Source organism: Elgaria multicarinata, chromosome 9, assembly GCF_023053635.1.
Source record: "Elgaria multicarinata webbii isolate HBS135686 ecotype San Diego chromosome 9, rElgMul1.1.pri, whole genome shotgun sequence".
Classification (NCBI taxonomy): Eukaryota; Metazoa; Chordata; class Lepidosauria; order Squamata; family Anguidae; genus Elgaria; species Elgaria multicarinata.
The window spans coordinates 46,965,616-46,982,194 of record NC_086179.1 but is presented as its reverse complement, the minus strand read 5'-3'; the positions used below and the strand labels follow the sequence as shown (position 1 = coordinate 46,982,194).

The window sequence follows — 16,579 nt, the reverse complement described above, 5'->3', positions numbered from 1 at the left end:
CCTTGCCTCTGAAACACGTTTTAAGAAACCAAATGAAACAATTTAGCTTTAGTGGTGTCATTTTTTATATTACAGCGTCATCTGGTGGCTACTGTAGGAACAACTATTCAAAGAAAGAAAGAAAGAAAGAAAGAAAGAAAGAAAGAAAGAGAGAAAGAACCATGCATCGTGAAGAGATGGCATAACAAACTGGCAACTTTATTTAACAATAATAGGCTTGCAGCAAATATGCCCTTGCCACCAACTGGCTAAAACTAATACTTGAACTGAAAAATAAAAGCACAGTGACTGAACGCTCACTCAAGCACATCCTAGTGGTACAGCAAGATGGGAAACCTTTCTTGATCAGAAACCTTTCTTGATCAGTCACTTTGATAGAAAAGAAATTGCTCTTGTAAATAAATTCAGCAGAGAAGAAATTATGGAGAACTTCTCCTGGGTTTGGTTCAGCGTTAATTTGGGTGGAACCCTGTGGAAAAGGCTGAAGAATGGCAACGAGAGTTGAGCCAAAATTGGCAGAAGACATGTTCCCCAGAAAAGTTCTGATTTCTTTTCTTACCCTCCCCCACCCCTTCCCCATAAGGCCATGGAATGACACACGTTATGGTGCATTGTGGAGGACGTAAAATAGGGCCAGACTAACAGCACACTTGTTGCTGTTGCCACTTGGAAGAAGCACACGACCCCCCCCGCCCCCCAAAAAAACCATGTAGGGGGAAAAGAAAACAGCTGTGCAACAACCCCTGCCAATAGTTACCCCCTACTAGTGAGGAACTGTTGGAGAATTTCCCCTCTGCCTGGAGAAATTTGGCAAAATTATCCTCTGCTAGCAGGGCAAAGGATTTTGAGTGGCCATTTGCACACAGCTCTAATGCAGATATATCTGCTTCTGTGCAAGTGCAGATATATAGTGTAGTTTGCATGGCGAATCTGCTCTAATGTCTCAATTCAGGAGAGATTGAACGGTTGTTGCCTTCTTTTTCTGCTTTTGTCAGCCTGCCAGTTGCAAGCAAATGCCAACATTAGGCTGCCATGTCTGCTGTTAATCACTTAAATATATTGAATAGAATATAAAAACAGAAGGAGGTAAGCATCCAGTGCAGAAAGAAGAGAAACATGTTCTCAAGATGGAAAATGTTTATTTTCAGGAAGGCATTTTGTCCTGCCCTATATTCTATGACCTTGTTAGATTTTCCAAGATGGGAAACCACCCAATGATCAGTGGTTGGGGGAAAGTGGTGGGTCACTAGTGGCCATTTGAGGAACACAACAGGATTGGATTGGGTTCCTAGGTGGGCTGGATTTGGCTCATAGGCCTGAGGTTCAACATCCCTACACTACAGTTTCAGATACATAGAACACACCACACACACAGGCCTTAGCTAGACCTAAGGTTTATTCCGGGATCGTCCCGGGGTTGTCCCTGCCTGCTCCTGGGATCCCCTGTGTGTCATTTACATAAACAGGGATGACCCCGGGATGATCCCAGGATAAACCTTAGGTCTAGCTTAAGAATGCACAGCCGTGGATCCTTAGTTAAGGTTCAACAGGGAAAAAAACATTCGACCATTATAAAGGGGTAATTGGGGGGTTGGTTATTCTAACATTCATAAAATCGAGGGGGGGGGGTTTGCACCAATCTTCCTGAAATTTACATGTGCCAGAAAGAAATTCCTATTTTACATAACCTGAAGATTAGTTAACGATTGAGGGAGAAAGTGCAATTAACTGGGGTGGGGGTGGGGAAGAGAGAAAAGAAAACGAAAAAAACATAGAAGTGTTTCTAAAAAAGTATTGGACAAGGAAAATAAGGAGAAACAGGTTCTCAGGATGCTTAAAATACTTTATTTCAAAGCCCAACACGTTTCAGCCTGTGTTCTTTCAAAGGCCTTCCTCAGGGGGTTGATAAGAGATGTCTGCAGAAATACTCCTAGCAAGGTGATTGTTTCCTTTGATAATCGATGGTGCCATGTGTTAACCATTGTAGATGGTTCTAAGTTGTTTGTCATCAGTTTTCCACAACCCCACAGTCACCAATGCATATCATATTCTCCATCCTATTCTCATGTTGTATCTCCTTTGAGAGAATGAGAATTTCACTCACACTTTCTGCCTCCCTAGGGAGGATGTGGCATTAAGGCTTCTGAGCCTTAATTCCCAATTTCCCTGCTTTTTGGTGCTTGGTTGAAAACTGTAAAGTCTTAACATTGTTTTGTAAACCGTAATTTTTTTATTTAATGAATAGTGACTTTTGATGTTGTTGTTTATTCGTTCAGTCGCTTCCGACTCTTCGTGACTTCATGGACCAGCCCACGGTCCATGAAGTTTAATGAATAGTGACTTTTGATAGTGCCAGCTAAAATGGAAGCAAGCATTCCATTTTGATAGTTTTATATAGATGCTGCAGATGTTGCTCACAACACACTCTAGAAACAAGCTAAATAATCCTGAATGTATGAATTATGTATTCATGGTTAACCTCAATGACTGTTGCATTCAAGAACAGAACACAAAGCGAAGCTTAAATAGGAATTTGTGCTGTGTGAACTCAGGGAATTCATGGCACTTGAGGTGTATAGTGAATGTTAATTTAGCAACATCCAAATGTGAGGAAAGCAAAGCAAGCAAAGTGAAAGGAAAGTCTTGATCATTTTTTCAGTGAGCAAAGAACTCAGCGGCCACTAGATGCTACTACAACTCCAAGTACCAAATGGCAAAATAAAAATGCTAAGATGGAACTAAAATTCAGACCTGTAAATATGGATAATGTGTTCATTTGCTGATGAGTTGTTTATTCTCTTTGATTTGCATTCTCCAGCACTAATTCTTTTGATGGTACATGACTTCTCAAAGCTACTTTCTGATAACCTAGCAAACACTGATAGCACTAAGTGTATTCTGGGGGAAGTTCCCCATAGAGCAAGCAAACTAAAGAATAATGTGACCTCTTAGGGCCAATTCATATTATCTTTGGTTACTCATCTGGCAGCTTATTTTTGTTCTGGGCTTTGTAAGCTCGCATTCCTGTACACTTGAGGCCAAGTAGCCACTGTGATATGATTGATGCTGGCTGATCTTTCATGCCAGATGCTGGAATGATGCGAAGGCTGTTGCTACTTGTTACATCCACAGAAAGCATAAGTCATCATGACGGAGGCTATTTCCAGCAGAGATGTGTATTCGTTTAACGTGAAAGAAGAAGAAGAAGAAAATACATGAAAGAGTCTATTTACATTTGTATTTACTTCAGATTTTATAAATATGAATTAAGATGAACATGAATTAACTAATTCTGAATTGAAATTCATTTTGGGGGTGGATTTCTCTTTCAATTTTGTTTTTGATTCATAAAAGAAAGGTACATGAGGGAAAACAGCTGGGGGTGGGGGCAATCCCCCCTGCAAAGTACCTTTCGAGCAACAGAATCCTTGGCAAGGGCTTTTTATTTCCCCCTCTAATGATTTTCAGGCATGCACACCTTCATTCCTGCAATACAAATCCATAAAGGCTGCTCCATTTACACTGGTTTGCACTGAGGAAAAGAAGTGTGAATACAGAAAGACTAGCTTAATATCCAGGCCTCAGAAAGCTCTACAGTGGGCACCCCTCTCCTGGGGTTGCAGTTGTGATATCAGAAAAGGACTGGGAGGGAAGGAAGGGGGCATGCCAATGGATGGGGTAGGGAGAGGACATGGATCCAATGTATCCACAAGACTCTCAGGCTCCATTCCTTGCCCAGACAAGTGAGTTCAGAGGTCCATCTGGCTCAAATGACAATGAAAGAGGATAGAGAAGCTGTAAAAGCCTCCATTGCTCCTCCTACCCTTTCTGGCTCTTGCTGGCAGGGTTTAGGATGGACAGAAGGGCTCTGAGATTGGAGAACACTGTCTGTTAAGCATTAATCCTGGAGAATTATGCTCATAATGTCTTCCAACCAATCATACAAATCACATCAAGAAGGTTCTTTTTGTGCATTTGTGTGCACTGATGTATATGCATCGGTTCTCTTCCGATCTTTATTTATATGGGAATGTCAGGGTGACTGGAAGAATCATATGTAGGTGTGTCACATTAATAGGGCTAGACTTCTGGCCTTGGCCATGCACTTAATACACTGTGGCTACTATTTTTCTTCATCTTCCTTTGCATTGTTCTGTGCTTATGTGCTCTAAAATATGTATCAGTTATACTTGGTCAAAGGGATTCTGCAAGCAAATTGTCATATAGCAGATTGGCAAAACAACTAATCCATATGGTACCCATGTCGTCGTAATTAGGATGTGATTAATATGATCAGTTTTTAAAATGAAACAAATATGCTACCTTTTGCCAAGTTTTAATCCATTAAGACAAGGGTGGGCAACCATTTTTCTGTCTAGGGCTGTGTCAGGGTGGGAGGGTATGTCGAGCTTTTATACACAAGGCTGCTAATTGCTATATCTACTTTTGGTTTCATTGCAGAATTCAGATCCAAGCTCTACACTGACCTTTTCCTTTCCTGCTTTTCTGCTAAATAACCTCTAGGTGGGGCTGTGCTACAGCGGAACAGCCCAAATAAACAAGGAGGAACAGTGTCATTTTCCCCATTCTAAAATAATACCCCCATTTTCTCTGATCTAAAACAAAAACAAAACAAAATGAGAAAGTGCTCTGAAAAAAACAAGAGCAAAACTGGGGGGATCACAACATCATCTAAAGATCCTGTAGACAACCATGAGTAAGAAATCACGAGCATACAGTAAATGTCTTATGTAGAAAAGCTCATCATTCATAAGTGGGCTGAAGTCAAAAGTAGAGAGGGCCAGAGGCAAAAGATGATAGGTCACCTGTTTCTCCTTCTGTCTCCCTCTCTCTCTCTCTCTCTCTCTCTCTCTCTTTCTGAAACCATCTTCTCTCTCTCTCTCTCTCTCTCTCTCTCTCTCTCTCTCTCTCTCTCTCTCTCTCTCTCCACACCCCTATCTATTCCTTCCTGCCCAACAGCTTGCCAGGGTAGGGCAAATCACTTTTGGCTGATGTCTCAACTGATCACATGCAGAGAACTTTCAAATTTAAGCTGAGGGCTGCATGAAGTTGGTCCAAGGGCTACATGCAGCTCTGGGATTGCTGGTTGCCCACCCAGGCCTTAAGACATGTATTTTGGAATGTGACTAGTGGGGGCTGGTGGTTCCAATTTTGGCAGGGCTGTGAATCCATTCTGTGTTTCAGTCAGAACAGCTAGTACTCTAAAGGAGATATCCAAGGTGCTGAACCTTATTTACAAAATAGGTTCAGCACATTGGAGAGGTCCTATAGCGTTCTGGCTGGTTCTGACTGAAACCCAGAATGGATTCACTGCTCTGTTGAAATTGGAGCCAAAAGCCACCACTGAATGTGGCTAGATGCGAAAAAGTCCATAATGTTCTACAACTGAATGCCCAAGTACACAAACCTGTATGCATATTATTATTATTTTACAAACATCAAAGATGCAATGGGATCTCTCTTTGGAGACAAACAGTTCCAGTTTTGGATCATGGATGGTGGGTAGCTTTGCTTTAGTTTTTCAGCTCTTTCTACAATTTATTTTGAACAGGAAATGGGATTCTGTGACATTTGCTTGCTTCTGCTAGAGAGTTTTTGCTCCAAGACAAGCTTCGTGACTGAAGAACAAACAAAACCCAGGCCTGTGTATGAAAGCTGCAGCAGTAATGTGGAATTAACCACATGTTGGCTCTCACGTCCAATATTTCATGAAAGTAAAAGTAAAAATCCTCTCTTTGGAACTGAACTGAACTTCTGAAGAGAACGATTTTAAATGGACTATTCAGGCAAGGGGGGAAATCACTTTTGGCTCTTTACTGCCAAGATAAAATTACCAGTAGGAACACTTTTGCACGACTGAGACCGACCAGGCATCTATGTCTGGATTTGCATTGAAATGCAATGGCTGCTTATGTTGAACGCTGACCAAATGTAAAGTTAGGCCTCCATTTTAAAATATAAGCTGTATCTAATTTTTCTTCTTTCCCCCTCTAAGTATGCTAGGAGGGCCAGTGTTATGGGTAGACATGGTTGGCACCTGCCAAAGGCCCACATCCCTAGCAGGGACCCACTGAAAAGAACCTCCTGGCCTTGCTTCTCCCCTTCACCATGGCAACCTGCTTGTTCACCTGCCTCTCACTCTGGCCCACACAATGGTTGTGGTGAGAAGCAGCTCTCAATGCCATGACCTACTGGCTCACTGGCTCTCTGCCTGTCAAGCAAGCAATATCATATCAGTGAAGAAAATGACGAGGAGGAGAAAGAGCAGTCGGTGCCAATGGCAGTGAGATGGTAGAGGGACCCCACTGAGAGGCCCCAAGAAGAACCCTCAAAAGCCTGGAGGACCCTCAAAAACCTGGAGCTGGCACTGTATACAGGGGTTCAGTTGTGAATTTGTAATTTCATCTGAGCAGAAGGTGGGGAATATTTTTGTGTACACAATTCACAGTACTGAGTATTATTCAAAATGGAAGAGGATGGGGCAGCCTTCTTGTAGAGACCTCATAGCACTTTGGATTGTGGCCTCTGTTTTTGTTTGTTTGTTTTTCGGTATTAGTAATAAGTTTCATTTTGACTTAGCCTGCTTGCCATATGTACAAATGTTAAGCCAGAAAAAGGATCTCGAAAGGGTGGCCATTCACTCACTCATTTATTTATTTATTACATTTCTGTACTGTCCAACACACTGCTGAAACAGAGGAAAACACACAACACACGCGCGCACACACACAATCCAGGAATAAAGTAGCTACTGATTTGCAGAACAATTATATATGCTAATTTAGAAGTGTAGCTGCAAATCTAGAAATGATTACTATAATTTTAAAACAACACATCCTGGCATGGTGGGGAAGACTGTGACCAGGTTGTCCTTGTAGCTGCTCAGTCTGCCCTCAGCACTCAGATAGCATTCAGTCTCTCTGGGTGCTAACTTGAACCCCACCCCCTTTTCTGTGGATACACACAAATTCATTTATAGATCTGGAAAATGTATACAATGAAATTAGGAGGAGGGGAAGAATGGGTTCATACCCTGGGTACGAGCTGCCACTTTGCAAGCGCTCATTGTGTTCTCAGAAGCTATGCATGTACATGTTGTGCAGGCTTGCTCTGGACAATCAGGGCCCCTGCATTTTGCAGTGTACCAGATCACACAGTGAACCTGTACACATGCACTTTTTCTCATTAAGCTGCATTTCGCCCCCAGTTTACTGGTATACAAGGAAAACAAGCTCCATTGATCAGAATGACTCTTCACTTCCTGAACATGCATTGCTGCTTGCCAGGGGCAAAGGCTTTGAAAGGCTGAACAAGTTATTGTAATTGAGAGAGGAAGCCAAGGTGAAGACAAGCACTATGAGGGCAGCTGTTCCTTCTTGAGATGGGTAAATAGGATAAGAGTTCATCTGGCAGAAAGGAGCATTACATGGCTTGCACTGAAACAGTAGATCAAAAGGCTTGGTTCAGTCCTTCAAATAATGTATAACTTCATGCTTTTTCCCTGGCTACAATGATATATATTTTATTAAAAAAATGAATTTGTTGTCTCAGTTCTAGTAAACTGAACTACAGAATAAATATGAAATATAAGCAAATGATGAGAGATATGGGAATTGCCTGTTGCTGTGTACCATAATGTGCATAGTAAGGAATCAGGCTCTCCCTTTAGGCTTTGATAGGGCCTGGTCATTGAAGGAAGACAATGGCCTGTTTCAGACAACACGCTAAACCATGTTGCTTAACCATAAAAAGGTTAACAAAATTCAATGCATTCCGTTAACCATTAAGCAGCAGGGTTTAGCGTCTTGTCTGAACCAGGCCAATGGTCCCTAATTAGAGTCAGACCGGCCTGCCAAAGTAGAGGCAAAAAACAGTTTTCACTGGCCAACAATTTGGTTTTGGGTACAGGTGTGAAGGTGCAGCAATGGTCTTGTGAACTTTGTACTGCCACCCTTCCAGAAATACCTGCCCAATCTCACTGTGATGTCAACAGTTTCACACATACAAAACTGTTACGTTAATCATAGATGTGGCTCATGGTCTGTTGTGATGATCTATATATTCAACTGGTATTCTTTTAACTATGCTTGAAATTTGCTTTCATTGGAAACGGCAGCCAAATTCAACAGGTTGCTTACAACCCCACTGATTCCCTTCCACAAGTGGTGGTGGTGGGGCTTCCATTTCCATTGTACAGGTGAGACCCACCACTTATGCAAGGAAGATTTAACACTTGCTAGGGGAAGCTCTGAAATGAGCAGTAAGGCTCATTTCTGGAAGGATGCAGGTAGGCGGCATTCCCTTATGCAAGCGGTAATGCTCATTTCTGGAAGGAGGCAGGTCTGTAGTGTTCCCTGATGTGTGCTTCTCTGACCTTCCTCCTTCCAGAAATGAGAATTTCTGCTTGTTTCAGGTTGCCCCAGAAGCACTAAATCACCGTTGCAGAAGTGGTGGTGGGCTGCATGCACATTGGAATTGGTGGGGCATCAGAAGATCAGCAGGGTGCATAAGCACCCTGTTGAATTCTGCCCAAGAAAATAAACACTTCGAAAAGAACTCCTCATTTGTCTATAAAGCAGCAAATATGTTTGTTCGTGTGTGGGTACTCATGCATTTGAAAGATCATTATTCTGTATTTAGGAGAATGGTTTTCAAGTAATACCACAGCAAAGGAACTCCTGACAGCAAAGGAACACCCAAATGGTGTGTATGTGTGTGTTTTAAAAAATGTAGCCTTCCTTCCTATTTCAAGATGAAGAGGTTTATCTAAATTCCAACTGTATTTTTAACAGCAGGATGTTGTGAATTTACTCCAAACAATATCATAGGGCCAATGGTAAAATATAACTTTTTGATCAGTTAGATTTAACTCCTTCCTCAAATCCCATGGGTTGAATCTAGATTTATGGTGGTGGAGGTGGATCTCCCAGCTTCCTCCCCTTCCTCATGGCAGCCTCACTAGACCCCCCAAATCCTACTGAGTTAGGAAACTCTGTTGAATAGAGTGAACTGTGGTGTGGAGAAGGATAAAAATTGTCAGAGGGACCTTCCATGAGAGAAGCTCTTATTCTTGTGGAAGATGCTTTCCTCTTGCACAAGGCAAATCCTGGATCCAATCCCATATATCCCACTTTAGGCAAGTCCAGATGTGGTGTAGCCAATGGAATTCACTACCACAAGATGTAGAGATGGCCACCAATTTGGATGGCTTTAAAAGGGGGTTGGATATATTCCTGGAGGAGAAGACTATCAATGGCTAATAGTCCTGATGGCTATGTGCTACCTCCAGTATCAGATTCAGTAAGCCTGTATATGCCAGTTGCTGGGGAACATGGGTGGAAGGGTGCTGTTGCACCATGTCCTGCTTGTGGGTCCCTGGTTGACAGCTGGTTGGCCACCATGGTAACAAAGTGCTGGACTAGATGGACCCTTGGTCCGATTCAGCATGGCTCTTCTGATGTTCTTATTTCTTAGTAGCTTCCCCTGTTATATGACACAATAAGCGCCCATTCTTAAGAATGGGGGGGGGGAACCACTTTTCTTCATCCACAATGAGTTAGATCTACTTTTTAGAGCCACTTAGCTGGTTTTGCTTTCAGAAAAGTAATACTAGATGTTAATGGTAGTTTACCGTTTATGTATATATTTAATTTCAAAAAACAAACAAACCCCATAGCAACAGTAATTGTACATGTGTTCAATAAATAAAACAATCCTAGTATCCAGGTTATCATATAATATTTGGAAATGGGTTCTGTTTTATTTATTTTCTTGGTATCAGAAAATGGTTCCTCAGTTCTACAAAGAAATACAACAAATACACAACTGTGCTGATTGTGCAGAAGTTCCAATATGTTCATAAACATCTTCTGCCAACAATGTGAACAAAGATTTGGACCCTCCAAAACAGGAAAACATGGGCACTGGAGCTTTGTGTTCACATCAGATATATATTGGGGTGAGTAATGGAATGTGTTAGGAAGATAGAATGCTTGGTTGCATAGAGCTGTGTGAAGATACTCAGTTTGGGGAAGATCTAAACACTCATAACAGCAAATTGTAATATACATTTAGAAATTTGGGACATTGCAGTCTCTCTTTTAATATTAGCCCTCAACATATAAATGATAAACATCCTGATCCTGAAAAAACAAAACACTACAACCAGACTTGTTTGTTGATTCCATGGAGAAAAATTGCATTCCCTCTTCCTTGTTTGTAAAATGTGTTTTGCATGCACCCAAATGATGAAAGGCAACCCTGAACAAATACAGAATGAATCTACAGGATCTACATCATTACTAAGCCTTCAACATTTTCAACATTTGAAAATCTTCTCCAACAATGGACCAAAGTAAGGAATTTCCCAACCTGAAGGAAATAGTTACCAAGTAAAAATAACACTACTGCAGTTGTGGGTTGAGGTATTAACTGGAGAAGTGTCTGAGATCATTCCTGTTCAGTTGGCCATATCCTGTATAATGGATGTACATGTAGATTAAATCATCACTAATTTAGATAAATTCTGTGCAGGATCCTTTGACAATGAATATCAATCAGTGTCAGTTGACATGATGTATTGATCCAGAGGCAGTGTTTCATGACAAGTTGCATTCCAACCCACTTCACCACCACTACCATCACCACTCTCCTAGGTCCTTAAAAGATATGAAGATCACTCCAGCATTCTACTGGTAGTAGAGTATAGGAAATTTCAGCCAGGTTTCCAGATGATAAAGTATATTATTTCCAGTACAACCTAATAAATAACTGCCATTTACGATATAAATATATCAACACAATTGTTTAAAGAGCAGAATATTTAGTTCACTGTAAACTCTAAATTGCACATGGCTTTGATTAAATGGGCATATTAAACCTTGGGATGTTGCATACTGCTTGTATCAACATATCCTATATTTTATATCCCAGAATACACCCACACAGAGAGACATAACTTTTCAACACTACCTTCTCCTTATTTTCCACACAAGATTGAGATATTCAGTGTTTTCTGGTCAAATTCCTTTGTCACTAATACTTAAAAGCCAATGAGACAAAAAGGAATGACTGTATGCTTAAGAATTATGTCTAGCCATAAAATTGTCTGGTTAGCATAGAGATAATTTTAAAAACAAACAAATAGTTTTTAATGCATATTTAGAGATGTACTGGTTTAAACTTAATAGGTATTTTTAATTTAGAGAAATTACAGTGGCGTTTGAAGTTGAACCTCCAGTCGGTACTTAAAATACCTTGTTTTCTCGGGAATTAGAGACATGGGTGGTTGTGAAAGCAGCAGGAGGAAAAAATAAACAAAGATTCTTCTCTTTGGAGAACCTTTCATGAATTCTGCAGTGCTACTCACTGGATCATTTATTTAGTGGAACATTGTGCTTTAAATAGGCTTTTGCCAAACCACCATCTAAAGTTAGCAGGATTTATGAGTCAAAAAAGTGATTGGGTTGCTGCCTCTTGCAGCCACATGAATAATTTGCCCTTGTGAAATAGCCTTGCTGGTACGTACAGTACAATATTTGACTTCTTTTCCTGTTGGCACGTTTGGTCAGCACAGGCATTCTTTCAATGTAACTTTTACCAACTTTATGCAAATAGCACCAATGTTTGCAATTACAGAAGACCACAACATTCCAAAGGGTACCAGTACAAGAATCTATTGTGCTTTCTTTAATGGCTTATGTACTGGGAAATGAATAGAACTCCAAGCAAAACACCCTACCCAAAAAATACATCTCCAAATTTGGCAATGAATCTCTAGATTTGGAGAGTAATTTTTGCATTGTGTGTAGGGACCTATTCCGATACTGCTTATCAGGTTCAAACCTGAAAAGCACTCACAACCCCTGGTGAGAAGCCACATGCTTGTGGCATCCTGTTTTGTGGCCAGAAACGGAGCAGCAGCTCTGACTAATCACAGCAGTCTTGTCCATTTGTTGTAAGGCAGCTGAGCTATGTGGCTTTCCAAGATGAGGGTGGGGTGCAGTGAGACCATGACATTCCACAGTGCTGAATGGTGCATCTGGACTGTGGATCTCACACATCAGCTGCAATCCTATGGAACACAATGGAATGGAATGGGCCACAGCTCAGTGGCAGAGTACATGCTTCGCATGCTGAAGTTATCTGGTTCAGTATCTGGCATCTCCAGATCCCTGCCTGAAACCCTGGAAGAGAGTCACTGTCAGTCAGTGTAGACCAGGGTGGTTGAAACCTTTGCAGCCCAAATTCAGTTTTGGATAAGCTCATGGAGGCCACATTCCAGGGGTAGGGTAAAAGCCGAAGAGGGCAGCACCCAAATACCCCCAATACCAGTATATTTTAAACTTAAAGCTCTGAATGGGGAAAAATGGGGAAAAGCTGGGTCACCACCAAATGACTGGTGATCATTGGAAAAGGGGAGTGGGCATCTGGGGAACCCTGGAGGGATGGGGTGGGAACCCAGACTGGCCAGTTTTGGTGGTATTATAATAATAATAATAATAATAATAATAATAATAATAATAATAATAATAATCTTTTTTATTATGGATTTAATAAAACAGAACAGAAAACAAATTGTGAAAAGAAAAATGAAAAAGAACAAGAAATAATATTCCATAAAGTACAACATTCTTTTTAAAAAAAGTTTTGTGTGTGTGTGTGTGTGTGTGTGTGTGTGTGTGTGTGTGTGTGTGATATTATGTGTAACATTCAAGGAAGGCAGACCAAGTATCCATAGTTTTATCCACTTGCAAGTGGTTCCTATATACTACCTGTTCAAATATTGATAGTGTTGGTAAGCCCTCAGTCCATTGCATTATGAGATTTGAACTTTTATCCTTCCAACGTAGTAATATCAGTCTTTCGATGGTCATGAGGGCTCAAAAAATCCATTTGCATTGACCATACATTAACTTCCAAAAAACTGGTAAATAGTTTAGGAGGACATCCATATCATTCACTATTAAAGACCGTTCCAATACAAAGTTTATCTCTATTATGACTTTCTCCTAAAAGATTTGGATTGTGGGCTTGAGGTTCTGCACCTCTAGTGTTGACAATATTGAGCTAGATGGACCAATGGTCAGTCTCCAGATAAAGCAAGTTCCTATGTTCTTGTAGATTACTTGGGATGTGGGTATTTAGGCTTTGTGTCACGATTTTTAAAGTATAGCTTATCATAACAGGATCATAAAATGTTAGATTTGGAAGCTGCCTTATACTGATTTGGTATACTGCCTTATACCATTGATTCATCTAGCCTTGTATTGTTGACACTGAATGGCAGCAGCTTTCAAGAGTTCCAGGCAGGAGATTTTCCTGACCTACTTGGAGATGCAGGGGATTGAACCTGGTACCATGTGCTTTACGATGTTGAGTATGGCCCCTCACACTGAATTTCCATTGAGCTGCGATGTCTCCCCTGCTCAATGCAGAAATAAGAAATTCCATTACAGTGGATTCAGGTCATCAGACCTCTCACTACCACCCCACTGATGTTTGTAATAACCAGTAGAGATGCTCATGTAAAATTGGTTCGCCTGAGAAATCCAAGAGGCAGTGGTTATCTCCACAACCACTGTTTATTGCATCGGTTAGGTGTTTTGCTCATTTCCCAAGGAATGCTGACTGCAAAGTCCACAAATTCATTGGACCCTTCTGACATGAGCTGTATCCTTTAGAGCCACCTCACATGACATATAGGCATGACACAAGTGGACCAGAAAGAAAACTGACTCAATCAGATGTATGTCAGATTCATTTCCCAAAAAGGAATAATAAAGTCATTTCTTGAAAACATATTAAATTGTTGTAGTCTTCAAAGACCCAGAGCCTGTCTGGTGTATATTTTGTTAGAGGCTGGATATTGGGTTTTAGGCCACTGTCATGTTGATCTTATGCTGAATTAGTGGACTGTCTACAGCTAATGAAATGTATCTATAACAGCTCCCTCTCCCTGACACCAGGAAGAAGAATCACTAAGGGTGTAATCCTATGCATGTTTAGACAGAAAGAGTCCTAGAACTCCCAGCATGTCACAGCCAGCCATGCGATGTGCCTGCTGTACACAAATAGAGCAGGATTTTATTCTAGCAAACCATTCTCTAAATTTAGCTGGTTTGTTATTTCAATTTATTTAAAAGGAACTGTTCTAATGTTAGATTTTATATTTCATAGTTGTTATTAAATTGTGAACTGCTGTCTTGAGTACACTTTGGTGTAGAAAGGTGGTATAAAAATCACATAAACACACATGTATTCACAGATACACACACACATAGGCATCTCTCCCTATGAGCAGATCCCCACAAATCCTGGGTCTCCTGTCATATGGAGAGGTGACTACAACTGTACAACTGTACAAAACTAGACATATTGCAGATGTGTATCAGAACGTGTACCAGAAACTTGTCCACAGCAGTAAAAGCTGTGGTAGTGCCCTTAAGACTGAAGCAGCATGCTTTAAGTGAAGCTGTCCTTAAGGTCAGTCTGGAAGCAGCAGCCTGCAGATAATGCAGAACGCAGCAGCTTAACTGTTGTTGGGGCTGCCCTTCTCAGCATGCAACACCTTTGCTGAGGGAATGGCTCTGGCTGCCTATTTGTTACTGGCCCAGGTTTAAGGTTTTGTTATTGCTGTATAAAACGCTAAGGAACTTGGGACCGGGATATTTGAGAGAGCACCTTCTTCCTAACAAGTAGTGTTGTCACGAGCACCCAACTGGATCTGTGAGGACATTGGAACCCCCCACATCCAGCCTGACAGCTGCAGTCAGGCATGTTTGGAGTAAACATGGACCCACAGCCAAACTCTCATGAGCCTTGTGCAAGCACTCGGCAGCCACTCGCAGCTGCTACCAAAATCGTGCACTTCCCTCTTCCACCCTAATGATGGCCACCATTAGTGTGGAAGGAAGAAAGGCATGATTTCTGGAGCCTTGGGAAATTTTCAGAGCCTTGGGAAAGGTTTATCCTTGAATTAATAGGGCCTTTAAGGCCCCGATTGGCATAGGGGGTAGTTCACACACAATTTCTGGAGGCTCCAGAAATTGCGCGTTTCCCCTTCCATGTAAATAGCGGCTGCCACTAATGCAAGTGGGGAGGGAAGCCAGGGCGGGCAGTTGTTGACCACTCGTGAGCCTCATGAGTACTTGGCAGAGGCTCACATGGCCTGGCTCACAGGGGCGGGAGGGGGGAGCAGTGGCAAGGCAAGTGCTCGCCCATTTCACCCATCCCTACATATGAGCTTGCCCAGTCACTGTGATTATAAGACAAGACACTCCTGCTGCCTCCACTGAGTGTCTACTTAGAGTAGAGCTTTCAGTGCACTGGATCCCCCTGCGTGGAATTCCCTGCCATCTGCTATCACGAAGGCACCACTGTTGTTTTGGTTGTGGCACCTGCTACAGACTTTTTTATTTAAAAAAGCTTTACTTAGTTCCCAGCTGTGGTTTTATTGACATAACTTGATTTAAAATATTTTTATTCTGAATTTTGTACACCACTCAGGAAACTTGCTAGATAAAGAGCAGTCTATAAGGCTTGTCAATAAATAAATAAATAAATAAATAAATAAGAGTGGGGCAGAACCTGCCACTACCATGATGCCCCAATTCAGCCCATGTTTATTGAACACATGGACTTCCAGAGACACTTCTGAAACAAGCTTTTATTCTTTCTGAGTTCTTCTTTCAGTCAAGGAAGGGTAAACATTTCCCCTTCATAGTGCTCAGATAGGGTCTATGCACCTAGCTGTACAGCTCCACTTGTTGAAATACTGAACACGCGTCTCGTTCCACCGTAATATAAACAATAAAGACTTAACTTTCAAGTAATGAAGACAGTCTTCCGTTCTGTCAGTTAAATCAATATTAGAATGGAAGTTATTTACTGTTGCTTCCACAGAGATTTATCACTGCCACTGTCACAATTGACATCACTTGTCACGATGAAGACCACCTCCAGCACTGGGCTCAGAAATGCCAATTTCACAGTTCATGCACAATGACAACTGCTTCTAGCTCAATAAAATGAAATATCACTGCAGTTTTTTGGTGTTTTTTTTTTAAAAGATGTCGCATGAACTTATATACAAAAGATAACTCAGAAATAGTTGGGGAGAGGTCAATGGATTGCTTTCAAAAGTGTCTTCCATGCATCTTATTCCTTCATCAACCTATTATCTGGAACCAAAGGTCTACAGGACTTCCATTCACACACAGAGCTTTTATAAATGCTGGAGTTTTCCCGTTTATTGGTTCAATGGCAGGGACACCTTGGTCTGTGCAATAGGAATGCATATGCAGAGTTTTTCATTGAGGAAAGACAGGAGTTGAGTAGCATACCTAGATCATGGGAAACAGGAAAGCTAAGGGTTTCAGACAGAAAACAGGCAAACAGACCAGGCTAGATTTAGGGAATCAAGGGAGAGAAAGGCAATGGATGAGCTTTTGGCTTGGAGGCACAACCCGAAAGACTGGCCAGCCTATCTGAAGCTTCCTTTTAGGGGAAGGCTGGAGACAGGAAAGGAAAATTCAAATGGTTACAGGTGAGCATTCCA

General features: G+C 41.4%; 1 protein-coding gene across 1 annotated transcript in view; it reads left to right on the top strand.

The window, feature by feature from the left end:
- NTS (neurotensin) overlaps positions 1 to 16,079 on the top strand; it is a 54,130-nt gene extending 38,051 nt beyond the window's left edge. The window contains exon 5 of the mRNA XM_063134702.1: positions 16,067 to 16,079. The gene's annotated coding sequence lies outside the window, so the exon portion shown is untranslated. The remainder of the gene's footprint in view (positions 1 to 16,066) is intronic.
- The last annotated feature ends 500 nt before the right edge of the window (positions 16,080 to 16,579 follow it).